The following is a 26,186-nucleotide window of genomic DNA, read 5'->3' as shown; positions in this document are numbered from 1 at the left end:
TGTCCCGACTTTATAACCTACTCAGTGTGGGAAAAACCTCCCACTCCAAGGGATATGGGCTGCCCCTGCAAAGAATTCGGAGGTATCATTGCACTTACACCCTCCTGAAATTACTCTCCTGCTATCCACAGTCCTGGGCTGTCTAAACATAGCATCCCCTCTAAAATAAACATTATGGTTGTGTATCAACTCTCTAGTTGAAGAATCCCATAACCTGTAGTCGCTACTAGACTCACTGTATCCAAGGAAGATACACCTCCTCGATCAAGAACCATGAGCATAAGCCTCATAGCCAAACACATGTAAATGCTCATAACATGGTGCCCTGCCTGTCAAGAAGTCAAATGGCACTCTACCATTCAGAGATCTCCTGGGTGACCTGTTAAGCAAGTATGCAGCTGTCTTACATGCCTCAGCCCAACAGCATTCGGTAAGACCTGCATATCATAGCATGCTACCAATCCTGTCCAATAGAATCCGATTTATGCCTTCTACCAAGGCATCATGAGCAGAAAGATGAGGAGTGGTCAACACCCTCCTGATACCAAGTGTATCACATAGATGTTGAAATCTAGAAGAGGTAAACTCTACATCACCATCAGTCATCAAGCTCAATAGCTTCTTTCTTGACTGATTTTCAGCATTACCCAAGAAGTGCTGAAATGTATCATATACATCATGCTTCTGCCGAATCGGATATACCCATATGTACTTTGTAGCAGCATCAATAAATGTCATAAAGTAAGAGGCGCCATCCAGTGAAACAGTAGGCATAGGCCCACAAACTGCACTATGAACCAACTGCAATGGCTCAACATACCTCTCACTGACTGTCTTCCTCACAAAAGAGGACCCAGACTGCTAACCATCGTCACAATCATGACATAAAATTTGAGAGACATCCATAACAGGAATGTATCTCAATGTTGTAAGGGCTTCCATACCTGCAGTAGACATATGTCCAAGTCTAGCATACCATAAACTAACTGATGGCTGCTTACTAATCATAAGCATCTTATCTTGGACACCTGATACATGCAATGCATAAGAGAATCCAACCCGTGATCCCCTAGCCATAACCAGATTGCCTCTAGCAATCTTCCATGCATGATCACCCAAAGAGACATGATAACCTGCCTCAAACAACTGTCTAATACTGATCTTGCTCGTAGCAAGTCCTGGTATATGTCTAACCCTCTGCCAATGCCCATCAAACCACTCTCCACAATGCATTCCTGATATGCACTGAACCATGACCTATGAGGGGTCATATGACATGAAGCACATGGATCTAACATCCAATCACCGAGAATGGGTACATCAGTGGCCAAGAAGGAGGTGTCAGACATAGACAAAAGAATGCCTTGATCACTGCTACTATCAGTGGAAACCTTGGCATCCACACCTTGAAGCTCAACATGCTTCTTCCCCTTCTTCCTGTCATTCTTAACGTGCTCTTCTTCTTGTATTTTCTTAGCCATTTCCAGTAGTACTTTTTCATGTGGCCATACTTTCCACAATAGAAACATCTAACACAAGTCCGAGAGCTAGACTTGCTCTTGGAATTCCCCCTTGAACATGACTTGTTTCTACCAATTGATCTACCTCTGGAGTGCATATCAAGGCTGTATTTCAGCACATCAGGGCATTTCAACCCATCATGCTATAACGTAATACTATCATGGTCATACATCCGGCATATATGAGTATAGAACTCATATGCATGGCAGTCTACACCCTGTACACCATCCTGTACCTGCAAGTAGACTGACTTCGAGAGTGATGACTGAATGATAGAGCATGCTTGCTCATCCATGTCATCCCAATCACTTTGTTTAATGCTATTAGGCTTGACACCTTTGCATTGAATGGACTTATGCTGCCTCTTCTGCACTAACACATCACAAATCTACTCTTTCCAATACTGAAAGTTTGATCCATCCAACCTCTCAATATCAAAGAGGGCACTACCAGCTGTAGATGCCATATCTGTGGCACAATAGCTCACAACCAAAGAGCAGTATAGTGCAATAGGCAACCCAAATGACCAAAAATATAGTGTTGTCCAGACCAATCAGGTCTCCAAATAAACTGGCTGATCCAATGCTCAAAAGCACTCAGCCATAAAGAGGCATAAAAAGAATATATGCAGCCCAATAACCTACCAATGCCTGGCAATCCAAGTAAGAAATGCACTAAATCAAATGAGCAATGCCTGCTCAACCAATGGCAATAGGAGCCCAGCTCAACTATCCATAAACATCAGTGTGGCATCCACCAATGCAAATCCATAATGCATCGAAATGGCATTTACTGCATCACCAATGCATCACCTCAAGTGTGCAATTCTTTGGCAACAAAATCAAGCATTCACCACTTGCCAAATGTGCCAAAGTGACTTGCCAAAATGCCAATAATTCACTTGGACTAAAGTGAGATCCCAATCACTTTTTGTAATTTACTGTTGTGCAAGAGAAATCACATCCACTTTGGGCAAGATAACACGCTGTCCTTATCTTTGAACAGCGATATCTTTTCACCAAAAGACCGGATGCCAAAGCTATAAACAGCAAAGTTGTAGCTTGTAGAAAGATCTACAGCTTATCAGTTGATCTCAAGAGCCAAATCCTTGTGGATTCTCAGACATTCTCACCTGAAAAACAGCTTCCTGCACATTGGTCACAAATAGACAGTAGACTGCAACTTTTTGTGGTTTTGCAGAGGCTGTAACTCCTGCAGCTTATACCGGATCAACTTGCTTCCAAAAGCAAAGTTGTAGTATGTTCTGTGAACTACAACTTTCCAGTTCGGCACAAAGTGCAATTCTGCACCAGGAAAGAGATATTCAGTCCTGAAAATGACTGTTTTGTCATAAAAACAGCAACAGCAGCAATTGTAATGTCCTGACCAATGGCAAACACAATGCCATAAAATCAGCCCTGAATACAGTAACAAATCAGCCCCAAAATGCTGACAAACCAGCCTAAAACAGCTCCAAACAATGCTAATATGACAGCATCTCAATACATCACCGTACCACCGTATGTATCCAACATAGGCAAATAACCATGCATCCAACAAACTGTCAATGCATCTCAACCAGGCATGTACCACTGTCAAAGCATGTGTCACTGCCACTGCCAAAGTGATGTACCTGCAAGAAAGATATGCAACCCACTGACTAGAAAGAGAGAGCCGAGCTCTATGATGAGGAAATGAAAGAGGCTTGGGAGATGATTGTATGGTATGAATGCAAGGTGCTCGAAAAGAAGAGTGTCGATGAAGACCACTTGCTGGCCAAAACCACTCAATTCCATAGTATAAGCAGTGCCAAAAGCATCTGAAAACAAATGCATTAGCCTTGCAATCCACTACACTACATGATCAATGCATACAGCATCCAAACCGGCCCAAAACAACATTAAATTGCATCCAAAAAATGCATCAAATGGGGGCTCGAAATGCAACACTTTTGCACTCCGAAAATCAGCAAAAATTTGCTCAAAACAATGCCCGAGATGCCCTTCCTCTTCGCCGAATGTAACAAGTACAACAGCCCCAACGATTACTGTAAATTCAACAGCCAAATCTTCACCACTTTCACTTCTTCACTTCACATCGCTGGCCTCATTGCATCTTTCTGTGCTTACATTGTTACTCACGCATTTGGAAGAAAACTGTCCATGCTCACTGGTGGAGTTAGCTTCCTCGCCAGTGCTGCCATCAATGGTGGCGCTAAGGAGTCGAAGGGATAGAGGAAGAATTGCCAGCATAGATCTCTACCCTCAAGCAATAGAATGCCCTGACAAAGAGCAAGTCCAAGCCTTGTGTCAGCATGGCCACCAATCTGCAAGAGTCTTCACACTGCCCATAGAAGCTACCAACCACCGTATCTCTGACTAGATCATCTCTATCTACGCCTATGCCCATCTTGGATCCCCAGTACTGGGATCGGAATAATGCCACCACGTAGAAGTGCTTGTAGCTCATGGAGGAGAAATGCAAGCTACGCACCAAGGTAGAAGACCTCCGCATGGGCACACAAGAGCTACAGCGAGCCTGCAATGTCCTTTAGTAGCAAGTCCTTGAGATGCAGCACCAGTCGATCTTCCAATGGAAGATCCTTGAAGATGCCTACCTCGGCGTTCAACGCTTTGCGCAAATGTTGCACAAGATGTCATACCACTTCTAGTTGGAGCTTCTATTGCTCAAACAAATGCCTGTTGATCCCTCCAAGAACCATTCCTGTTCGACAAAGAGAAGACCTCTGCGAACCACTCCTGCTCTGATACCAGTTGTGGGGGAAGAGGGGAGCACTCAGGAAGGGTTATAGAGACACCGTATATGGTGGAGCAAAAGCTACTCTAGCTTATTCCTCTATCATATATATATGAGTATATATGGGCACTGTACAAGTGGGTGGGCACACTGCCCTTTACCCCAACACAACGCATCTATTCTTTTGTTGTTGGAGAGAACAGCTTCCACAATGCCTTCTGCTAGCTCTTCATATTTGGCTTGCCAATCCTCTTCAATCTGTATTGACTGCACAACCATTCCTTTTCCCTTATCTGTACCATTGCCACTCGAATAAGTGTTAGACCCTTTTGGTCTAGAACTAGTCGGCACCTGTGGACCCTACTGCTGACCAGAACCAGCACCAGCTCTCAAATCTCCATCCAACCTGGGTTGTTGTTCATTCGGAACCAGCTTTCGACAGGTCTACGGAACAACAGCCACACTTCATCTTGCCACCTGTCTATCCCATTCCACCCGCACATCACCCTGAAGAGCTTCTAGGAGCAAGCCCATCTGCTCCATGTTAACACTCACATTCCTCGAAAAAGCCCGCAAATACTCCGCCAGTGCATCAGTAGTATGTCAGTGTAGCAACTCTTGCTCGACACATACTCCACATGCAACTGCTGCATGGCCTCTGATTGTGCTTCCGTTAGATTGAACTCTAGTTTCAAGGACTGTCGTCCAGTCCTCTAGTTGCCACACCCGCTCCTGCTGACTTCACCGAGACTCATTTTCCATGCGCAACTACGTGACTTCCACCTCCAAACTAGTCACTCTAGTAGGCTCTCCCCCCGCACCAATTTGTGAAGCTATTCACACAAGCAAATGCAAACAAAACTACAACTGTACATGCAGAGGCTGCGATCGAAAAATGAACTCGATAGAAGACACTAGAGGTACACTCGCAGACTTCGAGATCACTGTTAACACTTCTGCCGCCGACACCCTCGCCGCATCAGAGACTTGTAGTAGTCACCACAGTCATCGTTGTTGTACTCTGCTGAAGCTGCTCCATCCACCACTACGTAAGGGAACCTCCCACCATTGGACTACTACCTAGGATCACCCCACTGTAGTAGACACTAGAGTCATCGTCACCTGCTCTGCCATGACTGGTAACGCCATCAGTGTAGACACAGTAATTTGCATCGTCGCCACCCCACTAGTGGAAATGCCTCCCACACCACCAGTATGTAAAGGAGTTGAAGGTGCAAGGGGAGATACCATCCCTTGGCTAAGGCGAGGCTTCTTTCGTCGTCATTTCATAGCCACTCCCCCAAAAGATCCCTCAACTTCATCCTGTGCAGGCCCCTCAGGTGCAAGAGTGAGCACCAAGGCAGTCGACCGTCAAGGCACTGTAGACTCTAGATGAATGGAAAACAAAATCTCCAGGACCTGCCCAATTTTGGAATTCACTGTCTACTTCTTATCCACATGAGTTGCCACCCGTAAAGCCTTTGCATGAATCCGCTCCTTCAGAATTTGAGCCCATGGCACCACCCTCTCTTCAGTAACATCTATCATCCCTCGAGTCCGAGGAGTGATGGTATATGTTTTGGCCTACAAGTACAGTGACTTGAGTATCCAGTGATACTCTGAACACCCACTCAGCTTGTATTCGCCCCTAGTAGGAGCTCTAAACTCGGCCTCCATCACCACCGGTGTACACATTGGTTGCACGGTCATCCCTCCATCCATAAGCAAAAAGAGACATTGATGAATCAATTGCACTATCAGCTCCCGATGCTCATCCAAAAACTCCATAGCATATCCTACCGCAACAATGGCTCAAGAGTTGTAATTTAGATTGCCAATATCTCGCCCTTACGACAGTGAGTTGCATGGCAGCTAGGCTAGGACCTCGTAGAAGACTGCTATCATCATGCCGCTAACCTTCTACCATGTGTCCTCATGCGATAGCTCAGCCACCTCCACCTCAACCCAAGAAATCTGCACCTCATTAGAGATAGGGAATGGGTATTGAAGACTGCTGTCATGATGGTATGGACGAAGCAGAAACCCATTAACTGGATGTGGAAGTACGTTCCCTTGCAAATCCGCAAGATAAAATGATGTCGATCCATAATCATGAAAAACCCAGAATGGACCCAACCATTGTAATTTCAACTTCCTTGGCATTTTTCCAAGGCGAGTGTTGAACAGAAGAACCAGTTGCCTATGCTCAAAAGATTTCTTCTTGGATGCCAAATCCACCCTCCGCTTGCGCCCGGCTTGAACCTCCAAGGTGAGATAATAGCTCTCTAGCCACAAATCATCCAATTGGTCTAGAACATCCAACCGGAATACCATAGAGTCCTGTAGAAGAAGCATGTCCTCCACTGCAATCCTTAGACTCGGAACAATATGCTCGATCGGCGTGATTGCTGAACCAGCCCAAATGCCAATTTAAAAGGAGTCAACCCTATGGCCACCTTGAATGATGTGTGGTATGCCCATAGTGCTACCAGCAACTTCTCATCCCAATCCGTGCGATGCTCATTCACCACTAGCGACATGATCCTCTTGAATGTATGATTGGTAGACTCGGCCAGTCCATTCGCTTGCAGATAATAGGGGGAAGACTTCTTGTGAATCACCATATCAAAAGCGTTCATCCACTTGATGACTTTGTTGACAAAATGAGTCCCCCTGTCGCTGACAATCTCAATTGGACACCCAAACCGAGTGAACACATCGCAGTATAGACACCTTGTGACCGATTTTGTAGGGTTGCCCCACAAGGCCCAAGCTTCCACCCATTTGGTGCAATAATCAGTGGCTACCAAAGTGTAGCAATTCCTTGTGTGTATAGCTGCGGGCTTGAATGGACCCATGAAATCCAGGCCCCATTTCTGAAATGGTTCCAGAGGCAAGGCGGGATTAAGTGGCATGTGGTCTTGATCAGTGTGTTGTCCCAACCGTTGGCAAAGGTCACAACTTTTTGCAAACCATCGAGCATCCTTCTGTATGGTCGACCACCATAACCTTGCCTGCAAAACTTTCTTTGCAGTAGTGACTTCACCTGCAAAATGGCCACACGAAACCCCACAATGGGCTTCCATTAACACTGCTTCCTGCTCATGAGATGGAACACACCGCAATAGCGCTTCAGCTAGATGTCATCCTCGGTACAGCTATCCCAGGACTACTTCAAAGGATCGGCTCCACAATGCCAAGCGTTTCCTCTGATCCCGATGCATGTACTTGGGCATGATGCCAGTAGATAGGAATGAGAGCATCTCATCATACCACAACCATGGTCCTTCTAGGATGACTTCGACCTCTGTCATGATCGGATCCACCCGAAAAATCATTGCTAGCTCCGCATCAGGGAACTCGTCCTCCACTCCCATTGGCAGCTCCCCAGACTCCAGTCGGCAAAGATAATTTGCAACCGCATGCTGCAAGCCCAGGTGATGAATAACATCAAAGTTGTATTCCTACAAGAGCAACACCCATCATGCCAATCGACCTGTAAGACTTTGCTGCTTCACCAAATATAATAATGTGGAATGATCAACATGGAAGACAAACGGTTGGCCCAACAAATAATACCGGAATTTCTTGATAGAATAGATCATGCCCAGTCCTTCTCGCTCCATGATGAAATAATTCTTTTCGACTGTTGAGAGTCGTCGGCTCGCATAGTAGATTGGGCGATACCACTTATTCGCATCTTCCTGCATCAAGATGCTCCCAATAGCTCTATTTGAGTCATCCATGAACACATGAAAATTCTTCTCCCAATTCAGAGATAGCAGTACTGGTGCTCTAGAAAGCTGAATCTTCAGTTGTCGGTATGCTTGGTTGCACTCTATGGTCCACACAAATGCCTTTGGTTGCACATGTGCCAATGCATTCAAGGGAATTGCCATGTGAGCCAGGAACCACAGATGTCTACCATGCCATCGAATTTGGCCCAAGAACCGCAAGCATTTCTTAGGCGTTGGTGGTGCCGGGGCTTGCATAATTACTACCACTTTATCCGGATCCACCGCAATTCCTTCCACCGAGATCACATGCCCTAGGATTCGATCATCGCTATGGACTGCAAATGCACATTTCATCGGATTCAGAGTGAAGGAGACTTCCTTGCATCGTTGGAAACATTTCCGCAAGTGCTCCAGGTGCTCATCGAATATGCCAAACACACTAAGGTCATCCAGGAAAATCCTCATGACTCTCTATCAAATAGGACCCAAGGATCTCCTGCATTGACCCCACTGAAAGGTCGGGGGAGCATTCCGCAATCCGAACCACATAACTGTGTAGACATAGACCCCCCAGGATGTGATAAATGTTGTTTTGGACTGGTCTTCTGGAGCCATTCGGATTTGGTTGTACCCATTATATCCATCCAAGAAGTACACCTCATGCCCTGCCACTTCATTGAGCATAGAATCCATATAGGGCAAGGGAAATGGATCAAGAATTGTGGCCGCATTCAGCTTGCAGTAGTTGACACAAATCCGCAATTTCTTGTTTTTCTTTGGCACAATGACAATCGGGGAAATCCACTCTGGATTTTCAACTGATGCGATCAATCCCACCCGCAACAAGTGCTCCAGTTCTTCATGCACTTGCTTGGCCACATGTAGATTCATACGATACCTCTATATCTTCATCGGAGTGACATCTGGTTTGAGGTTGACCCGATGTTGGTAAAACTTTGGATCTAGACCCTTCATATCTGCATAGTCCCAAGTGAACACATCGAAAAATTCTTGCAACAGGGCAATCAATTCGCTGCAGAATTTAGTTGTCAATAAAGTGCTGACTTTGACTCGTTTAGATGTGCCATCCGCTCCGAGATAAACCGTATCTATAGCATCCTCTTGAACGTGCGTGACTCTGCTCATTCGTTCTTCGAATTCCCTCTCCTGCTGTAGAAGATCCCGTATATCCAATTCTACTACTACTTGCTTGCTGGGGCTCAAACTCCTCCTCTGGAATAGGGTTGACCGCCTCTGCCAGGCAACTTTGATGCATGTAACTGTCTGTAATGCCTTCCACATCGATGGTGAAGATAGGAACCAACTCGAAATTTGCCTTGAGAAAGGCTTCCTCCTCATCATCCTCGAATCCATCCACCATGTTCACTAATTTTGCTTGACTTTTGCTTGCCACAACCAAAGCCCACCCAAAAGGATGCTATACTCTGGTGTTGCGGCTTCCATATTGAGCACCACAAAGGACACCATGAATGATATGGCCGCCACCTCCAAAACAACGGCCCACAAGATTCTAAGTGGTCGATTGATCCGCCATGTGGACTAAGAATGGCGCCGGCTCCAAAGACATCCAACCCATCTCTTGGCAGGTCTTCAAAGTGACAATATTGACCCCCGAACCACCATCTACTAGCACTTGAGCAAAAGTCCAACCTTGTGCCTTTGCGAAAATCACTGGAATTCTCATGTCGCTCAAAGGAACTGTCGGAACTGGGCATGAATCAGCTTGACATAGCTTGGTTCAAACTCCATGTGCAGGGAATGCAATAATTGCAAGTGGAATCTCGGAACCAGATTAAGCAATTGGCCCAATGAAATTTGGATGGGAGCCTCCAAAATGCACTCCAACCCCGGCTCCCTTTGCGGAGAATTCGCCCGCCTCTTGGCTTGGTTAGCGACCAACAATGGAGTTCCTTCGACCGCCATCGGACCATTTCCTGGTAAGTGTAATTTGAACTTGGTTTTGAGTCTCCACCTCTAATGAAACAATTGGTTCTGCAAACTGCACCTTTCGTACCTCACTGGGCGTTGGTGCGGACTCTGAAAGAGACATCAATGGTGGCTCTTTCGTCACCAACTCACAGACTTGGCATCGCACGTGTTCCTAAGCTGACCAATCCAGCATATTGTCACCATTCTTGGGAGTCGGTCCTCGTAGCTTGGTACCAGCACGGGTGATTATGCTAATCTGCGGGCACACCAGTAGATCATCATCAACAATGTGTACCATCGAGCGTTGTCTGTGTCCAATCCACTATGGCCAACGCCGTCTGCAGATCCTGTGACAGCCCCGAAATGAAGTAGTCATTGAGTACCTCTTGAGTAGGGCTTTGAGCCGCAGGCACACGTTGCAAGAGTAAACTGAATTTGGACGCATGACCTTCCACATCCTGATCGCCTTGCTCCAAGCTAGCAATCTCTCTAGAGTTTGCAGAATCGTTTTTTCTTGACGAAACCGCCTCAAGAATGCATTGCGAGCTACATCATATGTGGCGAAATGGTTCACTACGTACTCTGCCAACTAGCATGCTGCCTTACCTGATAAGGTTGACTAAAAAACCGCCTCTTGTTGGAGCGGTACCACAACTCTTGGATTGTTGATCCCATACACCTTTTTGAACATCCGAACATGCGGATCAGGATCGTCTGACTTTTCCTCAAAAACTTGGCATACTTGACTTTACCCATCACAATGCCTCCAATGTTTGGTGCTCCTCCAGGTGGCCTTCCTTGATTGAAGAGATTGTGAGAAGCCATCGAAACCACAATTGGAGATGAAGATGCACTCAGCACCCGGCGTACATCAATCGAGACCCGTATCTGCAGCTTTGGTGGTGAAACTGACTGCGCAGGTGGACTCTGACATTGATTGACCCCTCCTGGAGCTTCTTGTGGATTGTCGTCTCCATGCTCAAGATCACTGTTGTGCCGCCATAGCTCGTTTTCTTGACAGTAATTGCAGTCTTTATCGAATTCAAAGTTTTGGCCCCAACCATTCCATTGTTGGTTACAATTGCCTCACTGGTTCCAATTATTATGTTGCTGAATTTGAGTCACATGATGTTCTGCTCTCGGATGAATGGCCACCTAATTCGCCCCAGTCGTCGGTGTATGGGGTACCTGTTTGACGGATTGTTGTGGGCTTGTGGGTTGTACCAACAAAACTCTCTCAGGTGATTCTTTCCACAAATACCACATATCACCCGTGCTGCGGGCTGGTTGACTCCCATATTTTTGAGTTTTTCTTCCAATATCTTTTCCAGTTCATTGGCCTTCTTCTTTACATGCTTCTTCTCCTTTTCGAACCTGTTTAATTCCTTCTTCAACTTGGGTGACCGCTTCTTGTGCTGTTTCTTTTTCTTTGATTTACTGTTGTCGTCATCCGAGCCACTATTGGACTTTTCACTATCCTCATCTGTGTCATCGTATGAATCACTGTCGGAATCCTCCACATCCGAGTCAGTCTCACTATCCAAATCATCCCTCTTGGACTTGCTTTTATGTGATCCACAGCGCCGCTTGGAGGCATCAATTAGGGCATTGAATCCATTCGCGCGACGAGGATCTCCAGTCAACTAATGGCACTGCAAATGTATGCCCTTAATCGTCTGCAAAAGTACTGAGCCAATGATCCTGTCGTTGGTCTTTTTGCCACATCCAGACAAGCATTCACATTGTGAAACTTCTGAGCATAATCTTCGACCATGAGCCTCTATTGATGGAGCTCCTGTAATTTTTTTCGAATGTCATTGGGAGTCTTCAGTTTGCGAAATCTTTGAAGAAAAACCTACGTGCGCAACTAATCGTAGGTGAGAAAGTGGCCTAGCCCTTACGGATTGAGCCAGCTCATGGCCCGCAGCTCATGGCCCGCTTGCTTAAGGTACTAGCAAATTGTTGCAGCTTTTCCATGTCACCGAACATTCCATCGAAGCCTCTTGCTCGCCACCGGATTTCAAGCTGGGCTACGTGACTATCTGGATCTTCTCTCTTGCCCGCCTTAAACTCGGCAAACTTCTATTTGAGGCTAGCTTGGTGCAGATTCATCGGAACGACTGGTGGGACGATGCCCCGATGCAGGCCTGGTGGATTCGGTGCTAATGGATTCGGTGGCCTACTGGGAGGTTGATTTCTCCCCAGATTCACCCCTATGCTAGCCGGCGATGCTGTTCTCACATTGAACTGAGGGCTGGCTAGCAGTGCTACGACTGGATTTTGTTGTATACTGGCAATCTGTGCTATCAACAGATTTTGAGGAATACTAGCAGTCTATGCTTGCATTGGATTTTGTGGAATACCCGCAGGCTATGCTTGCACCGGATTTTGTGGAATACCGGTAGCTTGTGCTTGTACCAGAATTTTCTATGTACCGAGCAGTCTGTGCTGTCACCGAATTTTGTGGAATACCAATAGTCTATGCTATCATCGGATTTTGTGAAATTCCGCCCACTTGAATTACTGATGGGATTAAGGATGCCGCGAGTGGAGCCTTCAAATTTGGGAGACCGTAAAGTGACTAGAAATTAAGGGGATGCTAAGATCCACAAAGACCAAATGACACAAAGGGATTCTTCAGGTCGAAAGGCTTGCCAAACGGATTTTCTGGGTTGGCAGACTTCTGTCTTTTACTTCTTGTGATGGACCCCTTCTGGTGGTGGGTTCATCAGACTCTATTGGAAAGACTCAATTCGCCATTCTGCGTTGTGGCACAAAAGTTCTTCAATGATGGGATGGTCTGGTTGACCTTCGATTGCTTGCTGTGGTTTCAAATCTGAGACTACTACTATAGACCTCGTCTTCCTCGGAATCTTCTGCTAGATCCTTCGCAATGGTGTCTTCGACCCATTTGCTACTTGCGTATGTTTATCCTCCTCTCCCTCAGGTTCCATGACTAGATTTGTTTGTCTAAGTCCTTCGACGTGAAGCAGCTCGTACCATAGTCTTCTATGTATGGTTTGCCACTGTGTCAAGGCCGTAGGTCCAATCAAGGCCACAAAGTTCGGATCTCTCCGTAGCAGCTCACATGCGAGAACTGTTTTGTCATCATTGAGGCGCGCCATTGAACTACTTCTGTCCACCCCATAGGGTGAGTTGGGAGACAGCCTAACATTTTTTATTGAGGAAAGTCAGGTTGGACATCTGAGTGCTGCTGGCACAAATCGTGTTGCGACCGTGTACAAGATGGAATGGGGACTATGTCAGCATCAAAGCCTAACATACAGCTGAGGATCGATCAACGTCCATTCCCTCTGCTATGCCCAGTTCAACGTGCACTGTTGCATCGGTTGGTTCCGAGCATGCGTGAAGACATCTCTCCACCGGAATGGTGCAAGCTTTTTTTTGTCGACAAATGCACGTAACTGCTTCGAGGAGTCACAGATTTTTGGGTACTCACATTTCAAGTATTAGTAACTTCATGAGAGTTAATTACGCAATAGGACAAATTTTAATGTGTGTCCAATTACAACAGCGGGAATTTGCAAACAACCATTTATGATTCCCCTTCATTTATGGGCCTGATGCGCATCAATGAAAGGAACCATGGCCTCGAAGTTGATAGGTAATTTGTCCAGTAAGATCGCCAACGTTTCATGGCCCCCATCCCGCAACCCCAAAAAGATGCTCCAATTTTATAATGCTTGCTCTCTCATACCAAAAATACAAATAATAGTACATTTGAATCGCACATTAGAACAAGATGAATTGCATGACATGAAAAATTATAGAACATACTATCTTTCCTTCATGATGAGAAAAGTATACAATGCATGATCCATAAGCGGATTCAGACTTGAATAACTACATCTAGAAGCACAAGGGGAGAGAAGCAATCAACTGCTCAAATTGTGAAAAGGAGGGTCATGATGATAGACATCATTATAAGAATGCCTTTGGCTTGCAGTTTAATAGAGAAAAAGCATCCACTGTTGATGAAGCTCCCCTAGCTAAAGAATTCACTAGACTAGATATTGCAGGTGAAGATCACATGTTTGATTATGATTTTTCATTTTGATCATGTTCTATTTGTAGAGTTTTTTAGTCGTGTTGTGCCGTGTGTACCAGATAAATGATATCTAAATCACACAATAATTTTGTGAGAGCATGGAACTTACTCATATTAAGACCTCTTCAAAGTATTGTATCTATGAGACACATCCACATGATGGTATAGTATAACAATACTTTTTTTTTTGGAGCACTTACACATGGTGCATGATAAAGAAGCACATAAATATGGAAGAAAAATGCTTGTCTTACCACACAAATGATATCCAAATGACACCAAAATTTGGGAGCCCAAGGTTCTTACTCATAGCACTATATCTTCAAGTATCATACCCATTGGACACATATACATGGTGGTAGATGTACAAGTATGCATATTTTTTGGATGCATGGTGCATGATAAAAAACCTAGAAAATATGCATGTTTTATCACACAAACAATATTTGCATCACACAAAAATTTGAGAGCACTTGAGGATATTACTCATATTAAGCTCTGTATAAAGTTTTGTTTTTGGACACTGTATTATTGTGCCATGTGTGCTCCAAAAACCATCCATTAGTATACTTCTACCATAAATGTGTATGTGTCCAATGGGTATGATACTTTGCATGAGCCTTAAAATGAGAATATGCGTCTACAAATGTTGGTGTGATTACCATATCATTGGTGTCGTAAAATATTCATATTTTCTAGTTTTTTCCTCATGCACCATGCATAAGTGCTCTTAAGGATATGCCTCAATATGTATCGAATGGAGAAATATCCATGTTCTTGCAAAATTTGATGTGATTCAAATATCATTTGTAAGGCATGCATATTTCCATGAGTAAGATCCATTCCCTCACAAATTTTGGTGTGATTGGGATATCATTCGTGTGGCAATACATGCTTCTTTTTGTAAAGGTATATCTAATATATTTAAGGATATATTTAATATGGTTTGTATATGAATATATTTATTATTTGATATTTCATATATCAATTATATATCATATAGTATCACGTGGTAATATAATTTTACCCCATGGTATAATTACTAAACCACGTGCAATGATTTGGATGTTCCACATGTTAAGGATCCGATCAACCGATTGCAAAAAACATGTTTTGGGACGATTTGACCATTTTTTATGTTTTTAAATTAAAATTTTTTAAAAAGTGGTATTTTTATTAAAAAAATCTTCTTAGGATTCATTTACAACTTTTAGATCACGATTTTTTAGCTCTTTTGGCCAATTCTAAGTGTTGTTGTAGTTGTTTCCCATTGCTTCTCTATCAATTGCCACCACTTTAAATTCAAACTATGAACACTTTTGAATGTGGTTGCTATTGTTTCCCATTTCCTTTCCTTCCATTTGCTACCACTTTTTAGGACTTTTGAGTAACAGACTACTAGAAAGCAGGCTTGTGCTATTATTAACAACTAGGTCTTGGTATTGTTTGAGTGCTAATGTTGCCCATTTTCTTGCCTACCACTTCTTACCAATTATTTAGGGCATTGAAGCCATATGCCATGTGAAAATTGAATAGTTATATTTGCTAATATAATCAACATGAGCAAATATTAGAGAGAGAGGGAGAGAGAGCGAGAGAGAGAAAGAGAGAGAGAGAGAGTAAAGATATATTATTGCAAGTCGTTACGTCCACTTCCCAACCATATGTTTTGATGGAGAATCTTGGATGGCATTATAGACATAATACAGGAAAAAGGTCACTATATGCTAGGTTAATACAATGGAGATAGGAATTTAATTTTTATGGGTTATGTGAGCTATCATCATATGGCCCTTGTTGTGAGGTAACTTGATGCTTAATCAACAGCTAAGCTAATCGTCCCTAGAATCAGCAAACTTAGGTCACTCACCATGTAAAGTACCACCTCCCTATCAATGGAGTCCATACCATCAAGGGCTTGCACCTTGCATAGGTGATGCCATGCTCCAAAGTACCTCTAACTTAATTCAACACCCACACTCTCCCACTTGGAGGGGACCCCCACTCTCAAAAAGTTCTCTCTTTACAACTTTTAGTTGGTTCACATTCCCAAGAAGTTTCTCGCATGTACACTCCCCAAAAAAAAAAAATGAAAATTTTCAAAAGTGCCCAAAATGGCCCAAAAGTGTTCCAAACCTTTCCCCAAACCATGCCTATGCACCCAAATCACTTTCCAACATCTAAATCCTACTCCTTCTTGCCATAATCATATTCCAAAGCCTCATTCATACTCCTCCTACCGTAAGCACTTTTCAACATCCAAATCCAATTTCTTATCATCGTTTTGTCCTAGACTTGCTTCCATTGATCCTATTCTATCCTTACCCTTGTAAATCTTTGCTCCTTTGAATTATGTTTCAAGGCGCTATTTCTAAATCCCTCTCATGGCTCCATTGGAAGATCGCACCAGCAAGCCATGAAAAAGCACCTTGCACATCGAAGTTGAACCAGTTTATGCCACGACTCATCAATGGCATGGCCACAAGATTGTCGACAAAGAAACACTAAATCAACTACAACAACAAGGAGCAAAGCATGTTGACTTGTGGAGTGTTGGTGGACTCTATCTAGTGGATCCTTTGACAGGTGCTCCACCTATGTTTGAAAATGTGACAAGTTTGATTCAATACGTAGGAGATGTTCTTCAAGGCTTACTAGGGTATTGTAAATGCATCGGCCATTCCAATGCTGAAGCACAATTTGCCAAGGTTCACATGTTGAGAATGGAAGGAGAGACAAAGACACTTTAAAATAGCATGCATAACCCCCTAGAACAACTAATCCAAGAATAAACAAAACTTGTTGATTCTAAAATTGCAAAAGAAAGGTCACAAGAGACATTGACAAGATTAATAGATGAGAAGAATAAATTGTTGAAGAAGACTTGAGCCATCCGACAAGAGCTTGCTACATTGACTAAGAGATTAGAAAGAATAAAAAGAACCCCTCTAGGCTACAAGGATAGGATAAAACCTATGCAACCAATGGAGAGCTTAGCATATGGTGGTGGAGCAAGGAAGCACGAGGTGAAAGCTACAAGGTAAGTATGTTTGGACTATTTTGTAATTATGAAGCATTACTTACAAATGAGTCATTCATATTTCTAATGTTTTTATGCTTTTTGCAAAAGATCTATGAAGGAGGTTATTGGAAGAGATTCATCTGACAAACTTTATGCCATAAAGAGTACGCTTAATTCATTTCTATTCTTAGGGATCCCTGTTGGCATGCATTGCAACATGCAATATTATAAGAGGTTATAGAGCTAATTTAAAGAATCTTGTAGATCCGTCAGAAGTTGTCCATGCATGTGATGTTGCTGGCATTAGTCGGCAAGGGTACTTAACTGCATATAATGTCTTTGTAAATGCACTTCAAGGTCAAGGTGTAAAGAATCCTTTATTGTTGAGACCATTATATGTTAGAAATGCAAGGGAAAAAACAAATTCTGCTACCCAGGATTTGTTGGGTAGATTTATACACATCGTAGAAATTATGACATTGAAAGGAACAAATAAGACAAATGGCCAATAGAGCAAAAAGAAAGGAGGACAAACTACCAAAGGGGCAAAGCCAAGCACCTTTGCATACATGAAGCATAACAATGTCTTTTTGGATGTACATAGGGTCTAAGATGCAATGGTGAAGTTTTACAACGTGAAAGCATGGGGTGGGTTACAATTATATTGTTTAGAGAGCTGCTATTTTTATTGAAATCTTTTCTAATCATGTAAATATTATAATTTTTTAGATTGTGAAGGAAAGTTACTCTTCGTTTATCAAATTGGATGAGTGCGAGGTTGTAAAATGCTACATGTTGGAGAGGGTTAGTATTACTTTGATGAACAAAGCCCTTGGACATGCCAAAGATAAGGAAGTTAGGGATGATTTTGGTGTGCAATCAGAAAAGCACATTTGGTGGCTTGCCGCATTTGAACTTCCTAAAGAGACACACTCATTCTTGAAATGGGTCTTTGATAGATCTCCAATTCCAAGTGTCATAGATGCCTAGACGAAAGGAGAGTTGCTTCAAGTTGAAGGGTTTGAATCGCTTAAAGTTGAATGGCACATGGCAAGAGATCTTAAAACATTGAAGTGTATGTTTGGAATAGAATTGAGTGCAAATGCGACATATTCATGTCTTTATTATATGTAGTCACAACAACTTCGAGGCAATAACATAGGGATACATAGAGGGAAAGAGCAAATAAAAAGAGGAAAAAACTTTGGGAATGCTAAACATGTAATGAATGACATCACAGATGATGATTCTAACAAACAGATGTATTAGAGAAATGGAGTAATCAACTACAATCGAAATGTTGCAACCAATAGAGATCAAATCAATGAAAATTGGGATCCAATATTAAACATTCCATTACAAAGAGTGCATTTTTGTGTGTTGCATGTGGAGATGCGACTCATTGATAAATTGTTTTACTTGCACATTGTATATGTATGGAACATGAAACCGGAGGAGAGTGGCATCATGTATAGCAAGGGTTGAAGCTTTACTCTCGAGCATGGGTCTACATGGAGGGAATGTAATTCTAATCAAAGACACACAATTCTCAAGAAAATCAGGAAATCTTCCAAATAAAGTGTCCATGGGAGGCTCAAAGGCACGAGGATTTTTGTCCAATCATGGAAAAAACCAATTTAATATGCATTGGAACCATTGGAAAGAATTATGTGATTGCACCACTAATTTGGAAGTTGATCCTCACGTGAGAACCTTGAGAATACGTGTTTGGAAAGCATTGGACAATATGGTAAATATCTTGAGAAATCCTTCCATATACGATGAAGATGTGCAACTAGATAAAGTCATCATGAAAGAGTTCCTTTAACCCATGGTAGATGGATGGAATGAATTCCACATTACTCACTAGATGGTGTGTTTGGTCTTTTCTTTTTCAGCATTTTATTTGCAATTAATGCAGTCCTAAGGCTGGTGTGCTTGAGTGCAGAATAGGTGTCAACATATACACTCGGAGGTGAGGGTTAGCATGTGATGATGGCATAATACCGAGTCGCATACACAATTAGAAACATTTAGAAGATCATGGAGTTCATAACACTAATAAAGTTGAACACAAAGATGGCTAACATCAACTTGTATTAAAATCATTGAGCTATCCTAATTTCATTAAGAACATACTAATTTGCTCAAAATTATTATTAACTAATTAAAAATATTCAGAGATAATTATTGCATGAACACTCTGCGCACTTCCAAACTTTTTAAAAGAATTATAATGTCTAAAGGTATTGTATTACTAGAAAATATTTACACCCATCTTTGCACAAAATTGCTTTTGACAACCAAAATTGGTGTCCATAGTCAATACAACAACAAAAAAATCACTAAATGATACACCAAGCAGTCTATGGCTTGAGTAGTGGGTCACTTTTGATCCGCCTTACTAGTTGCATGTCTTTTGTCATAACTATAACCCTCTTGCCATGGATTGGACAAAAGTTAGTGTCCTCAAGAAGGGATACCAGAGCCATTTTTGTTGCCTCTTGTAAGGCAGCCAGTCCAATTGATTGAATACGATAATCATCCCTGCAGGATTGCAGAATCTCTTTGACCAATCGAGTGAATGGAGCTCTCTTGATTAGAGGATCTACGCTCTTTTGATAATTCCTTATCTCAAAAATTTCCTTATTCCAGGCTTTTTGTGGCGCCTTCATCTACGGAGTCCTCCACCTCCACCTCCACCTCCACCACCATTTCGTCAATCGCCACCTTTGCCTTTGCCTTTTGATGTTCTCTTTAATTTTGGCAAAGTTTTTCCGTGACCCTGTCTAGATCGTGGAAAGTCTTGATTGGCATTGCACCATGGTGGTTGTTCCTGGTTCTCCATTCGTTGCCTTTCTTGTTGAGCCAATTGAATCCTTATATGCCTTGCATCATCTTGCGCTTTGGCCCATTCTTCCAATCTGTGCCTTTTGCGCTCTTGTTCTTTTGGTCTGCATTTTGGTGCATGCAGGCACGAATTTGGGCCAGACAAGAACCCTCGTTTGCCCAAATTTGCAACAGCTGGTTTGCAGATACCCCCTTTGAGGGCATTTTTTGAATTTGTTTTTTGGGAGAAGCATCCCCCATGGTGTATTATTACCTAATACACCATGGGGAATGCTTCCCCCAAAAAAAATTTAAAAAATGCCGCAAGAAGGAGCATGTGTGCATAGGCACAAATTTATGCCAAATTGGGGGTCCCCATCTAACCCAAATTCGCGCCTAAGTGCACATGCACCCTTGTGGGGAATTTTTTGAAAAAATTTTTTTCCGAATGCTCCGCAATTCCTAATGGATATGATTTATGATTTTGTGCCTAACTTGGTGAACGAATAAATTGGTGCTGTTTCAAATTAATAGCTTTCTTCCACGATCTTTGTCACTTTCACCAAGTTATATTATTTTGTAATCCATAAGGTATGATACCTTATAGCTTTACGGTAACAAGTCCTTAAATTATTCTAAACAATCTAGAGTTAACCTGGTGTATTACTACATAGTACACCATGGGGGATGTTTCCCCCTTTGAAAATTAAAAGAAAAAGGCCCCAGACTCAGGGCATGTGTGGAGTTTTGGGCTAGACAGGGGGAGCACAAAAATTGTTTACAATGAGAACACAAATTTGACATAATCACATTCAATGATATTGCAATATCGTCAACAACTAGGAAAAAAGAAAAGTATATAGTAATTTACAATATTTCTTGTATATTCCAACTGATACACTTTTTACAAAACATTTTCTTGCTTTTCTTGAGCTAATATTGTTGCTCTTCTTAGAGATGCCAAGACAGTGGGTTTTGTGAATGTTTCTACAAGTTGTGTGGCATCATAAACACCTATCAAAGCACCCAAACCAACGGCCGCAATAAGTCTTCTTGCTAGTCTCTCTCCAAAAGTGGAAAGTGCCAAATCTACCTCACCAAAATATGTTTTTTCAGAGATGGGGTAAGGGCACCACAGAGACTAGCTTTGAAAGTGCCTTGCACTTTATCATCTCCTTCCCATAAGCTCCCCATAAGAAGAAAATTAAGGATGGAAGCACACTAGGCTATTGCGATGGAACATTCCCATGTAGTGTCCTAGTGCTGAATCCATGCTGATGTCATCACCAGAACCCCCATGTCATGTCACAAAAGTATTAACTTCACTGACATCCTAAAAGTTGTGATAACATCAGTAATGTTTTTTTATCTCAAACTAAGAACATAAAATCCTTCATATTGACAAAATATCATTAACTTACAATGTGGACATCATCTTTTTCGTCATATTCTAGTTGAGAAATGTTGATGGAACTTTTGATCTCTCTCTTTCTCTCTCTCTCTCTCTCTCTCTCTCTCTCTCTCTCTCCCATCAACTTTTGATCTCTCTCTTTCTCTCTCTCTCTCTCTCTCTCTCTCTCTCTCTCTCTCTCTCTCTAGTATCTCCCCCCCCCTCATATTTCTATCTAAGATGGGTTGGATTGGGGTTTTAGTATCTTTTGTTAATGTAAACTAGCCTTTGAGAGGTTGCTTTTCCTTCACCTCTCAATGTTATTCTTAGATTGTGTTACTTTGTGATTTTGTACTTGTTGAGTTCACAGTTTCCCCTAGTGCTACATGAATATTTATCAATGCACAATTCTATCCATGTGTTGAGATGTATATATTTATGTATAGTTATGCAACTATATAGATTAATAAAATTCCCTTGATGTAAAAAAGATGCCTTCCTAGAACCATTGAAAGCCTCCACCACAAGCCATGAGGCCTTACACTTACGTACCTTAACTCTACTTGAGGTCAAGAGCACTATGTTCAACATAGCCACAGAGAAGGCCCTTGACCCAGCACAACAACATAAAGCACCCACAGATGCGCACACAGACACGTTTCCTTAATTTTTAAAAAAACTTACGGGTGCATCTATTAGTGCGTCTATAGACCCGCACCTATAGGCACGTCTATATAACAGGCAAACACTCCTATAGATATGCCTATAGACGTGCTATTAGATGCTCTTCAAAAATTTATTAAAAAAGAGAAGGAAAGAGAGGAGAAAATAGAGGAAAAAAGAGGGGAAAACAAAGGGGAAAAGAGAGGAGAAAAGAGAAGAAAAAAGAGAGAAAAAGAATGCTCCATTATGCATGTCCTCTTTCTTTATCCCACCCTCATGCTTCAGACCAATTTTTCTCTTTCTTTATCCCGCCCTCATGCAATCCCCTATTTCCATCATTCATGCAATCCCTTATTTCCTAACGAATGCTTAAGGCATAGACAATTCAACTTAAACATGCATGCAAAGGAGAAAGGAAAGAGAAGGAAGGGAAAGGGGAAGGGAAGGAAGGGTAATGCAACATAAGAAAATTGTCGAAGCACATCTATAGATGCATCTAACAACGCGTCTATAGGTGCAACTGCCTGTTTTTAAAAAAATTAGATGCATTGTTAGACGCATCTATAGATGCACTCCGACAAATGCTTTTTAAAAAAAGGTGAAAAGGACATGTGCCCAACCCCAAAAAGAATAACACTAGTACCAAAAACATCCCTTCCCTACATATGACAAAGGACGAATCCAAGGAGAGCAACTTCCAAAGAAGACCAACCACCTCGAGACTTACCTTGGATAGAGGTATGGAAGCTTCTTGTCTTTCTCACTACAAGGCATAGGCCATTTTCCGACGGAAATACCGACGCTTTTTACATTAAAAATTTTTTTTTTCAAGGGCGCAAAGGTCGCTATAAAAGTCGTTAAAATCGTCGAAAAAGGAGCGTCGCTATAAACCGTCGCTATATAGCGACGCTGTTAATCGTCGCTATATAGCGACGATGTAAACGTCGCTATATAGCGACGATATAAACGTCGCTATATAGCGACGATGTAAACGTCGCTATATAGCGACTCTGTTAATCGTCGCTATATAGCGACACTGGTAAACGTCGCTATATAGCGACGATTAACAGAAGGTAAAAAAAATGGTTAGTGGGGCTAAACAGGGCCAAAAGGAAGCCCTGTTTAGCCCCACTAACCATTTTTTTTTTTTTGTAATTACAAAAGAAAGTTTTTTATAACAAAATTTCCCTTGCTTGCAGGGTGATACAAAATTGTTCTTGTGAACGATGAGGAAGAAATGCATATACATATACAACTGTGTTTGAAACAAAATTACCCTGTGAAAGGGCGATACAAAATGGCTCTAACGAGCGGATATGAAAAATGCTACTACCACTACTAATCCGAATCCGAATCCGAATCGTCTTGTTGGGCTGTTCCCTGGTCCTCGGCACCTGCATCTTCTCCCTCGTCCCCGATACCTCCATCTTCTCCTTCGTCATCGGCACCTGCGTCCGATCCTTGCCCCTGTTGATCGCTCGTCTCTGATGATGGGACGCTTGAGCTTTGACCCTGAGAGTGAACCATATAAATCGAAAATTAGATTGGAACTTAAATTAAAAAGTGAGATTACAAGCAGGAGTAAACTTATACCGTGCGAGCAGCCACCTCAGCCCAATCGACTGTCGCTCCCATTGCCTCTTGCTCAATGAACCACGGCTTGGTTCCTATCCGAAATGCGCACCGCGTCTCTGCATCCGTAGGAAGACGACCCATCGCAGCTTGCAATGGAAAGAAGTCAACTTACCACGGTTGCCTCGAACGCATACCGTCCACCTGCACCAAAGTGCGAAGTACCTACGACATCCAGCCGTCTCTTCGCAGCCCTCCTCTGACCCTCGAACATTTCAGGATGGTCCCTATGTTGCTTCTTGAAGTACTTCCAATCAGCTTTGTCTGCCCAGCTGGGTTTAGACAACCCCTTTGTAATGGAAGTACGCATGGTTGATCTGCGATGCTTTAGGACCAAACCCATGCGCTCGAGCATATAACTGTTATTAAACTCCACATTTGGCGGATTAGGAAATCTGAGTTTTAACTCATCGATCACCGCCTGCTTCTTTTGGCCATCTTGATACCGCCAATCGATATTTATGCCGCTCTTGAAGTGATGACTCATCAACCGCCTCATGGCGGCCATCACTGCTTTGCCCTTTTTGTCTTCTATTATCTCTCCGGCAGATGTGATTTGATAGGAGAGATCCCCTGATGAGTAAGGGGGACTGACGGTAGCAGAGTCTGAAGGAGTGGAAGCTGCGCGACCGCTTCCGGATCGAGGAGTAGCTGTGGGAGTAGGAGAGGGAAAGGGACCTGACTGATACTGTGTCTCCGGACCAAGTGGAGACCTAAAGGAGCGTGAGTGTGCTGACTCGTCTACATCTCCTGAGTCAGCACAACATGAGCCGCCCATCCTACTCTTCCTTCCCTTGCGGGAGGCATGTGCAGGTGATGATCCCGCGGTCGAAGGGGCGCGAGGGGATGGCTGGGCTGTACGTCCACCCGTCGGTGTAGGGGAAGGAATTGCGGAGGTCCTCTGAGAGAGCAGAGAGAAGAATCTCGCTGCCTCCTCATCGCTCATCTGCGCTACAAACTCGTCGGGAGTCCCAACAAAGCCATGCGCGGCTAGCAAAGGAGTCCCCTGAGGGGTAGTCGCAGTGCTACGTGGAAGAGGGGTCGGACCAGGGGTAGTCACAGTGCTAGGACCGAGAGGAGTCGGACCAGGGGTAGTCCTCGGGGTAGTCGCCTGAGAGGAATCAAAGTCCTCTGGAGCATATAGATCGTGAGCTCTCCTCCTGCGAGGCTGTCCGTACTCGTCCGATGAGCGACGTGATCCCATGTCTAACATAGACACAAACACGAAAACAGAAAACAAATAAACAAACATGAGCATTCTCAGGCATAGGCATAGGCAAGAAGAAAGAAGAGGGAAAGGAAAGAAGAGGGAAAGGAAAGAGGGAAAGAAGAGGGAAAGATAAGAGGGAAAGAAGATGTAAAGGAAAGAAAAGAATGAGAACGAGGAAATAGAGAATGAGAGAAAGGGAAAGAGATGAGGGAAAATAGAGAATGAGAGAAGGGGGAAATGAGAGAAGGGGGAAATAGAGTGGGAAATAGAGAATGAGCTTATGCAGAAATAGAGAATGAGCTTATGCTTCTCTCATTCTCTATTTCCGCATAAGCTCACGCATGTGCATGAGCTTATGCGAAAACTTAAGCATAAGCTCATGCACATGCATGAGCATAAGCATGAGAAGGATGAGTTTCCGCATGCTTATGCTCATGTGGAAAAAGAGAAGGAGCTTATGCAGAAAAAGAGAAGGAGAGAAGCATCTCTCATTCTCTATTTCCGCATAAGCTCCTTCTCTTTTTCCGCATGAGCTTATGCTTATGCTCATGGGTGAGCATGAGCTTATGCTCATGTTTCCGCATATGCGAAAATAGAGGAGGAGAGAAGCATAAGCTTCTCTCATTCTCTATTTCCGCATATGCTCACGCAAAAGAGAAAGAGAAAGAGCTTATGCGGAAAAAGAGAATGAGATCCGCATATGCTTCTCTCATTCTCTATTTCCGCATAAGCTCCTGCGGAACTTCCGCATAAGCTCATGCTCATGAATAAGCATAAGCTCATGCTTATGCTCATGCGGAAATAGAGAAGGAGCTTATGCGGAAAAAGAGAAGGAGCTTATGCGGAATAAGAGAAGGAGCTCATGCGGAAACTTGCATGCGGAATAAGAGAAGGAGCTTATGCGGAAAAAGAGAATGAGAGAAGCATATGCTTCTCTCATTCTCTATTTCCGCATAAGCTCTTGCGGAAACTTACGCATAAGCTCATGGACATGAATGAGCATAAGCATAAGCTGCATAAGCATAAGCATAAGCTCATGCTTATGCTCATGCGGAAAAAGAGAAGGAGCTTATGCGGAAAGAGAGAAGGAGCACTTGCGGAAACTTGTGGATAAGCTCTTGCGGAAACTTGCGGATAGCTTATGCTTATGCTTATGCTTATGCTTGCGGAAACTTGCGGAAACTCATGCTTATGCTCATGTGGAAATAGAGAAGGAGCATAAGCATGAGCATAAGCATAAGCATAAGCATAAGCATGAATGAGCATAAGCATGAGCTTATGCTTATGCTTATGCATAAGCATAAGCATAAGCTCATGCATAAGCTCATGCTTATCCCCATGCGGAAACTTGCGAAGGAGCTTATGCGGAATGAGAGAAGGAGCTTATGCGCAAAAAGAGAAGGAGC

Source organism: Dipteris shenzhenensis, chromosome 27 (assembly GCF_047967505.1).
Source record: "Dipteris shenzhenensis isolate YYH24624 ecotype China chromosome 27, Dip_SZ_1.0, whole genome shotgun sequence".
In the NCBI taxonomy this organism is placed as follows: domain Eukaryota; kingdom Viridiplantae; phylum Streptophyta; class Polypodiopsida; order Gleicheniales; family Dipteridaceae; genus Dipteris; species Dipteris shenzhenensis.
The sequence above is the reverse complement of the archived record's forward strand: the minus strand, read 5'-3'. Positions refer to the sequence as shown.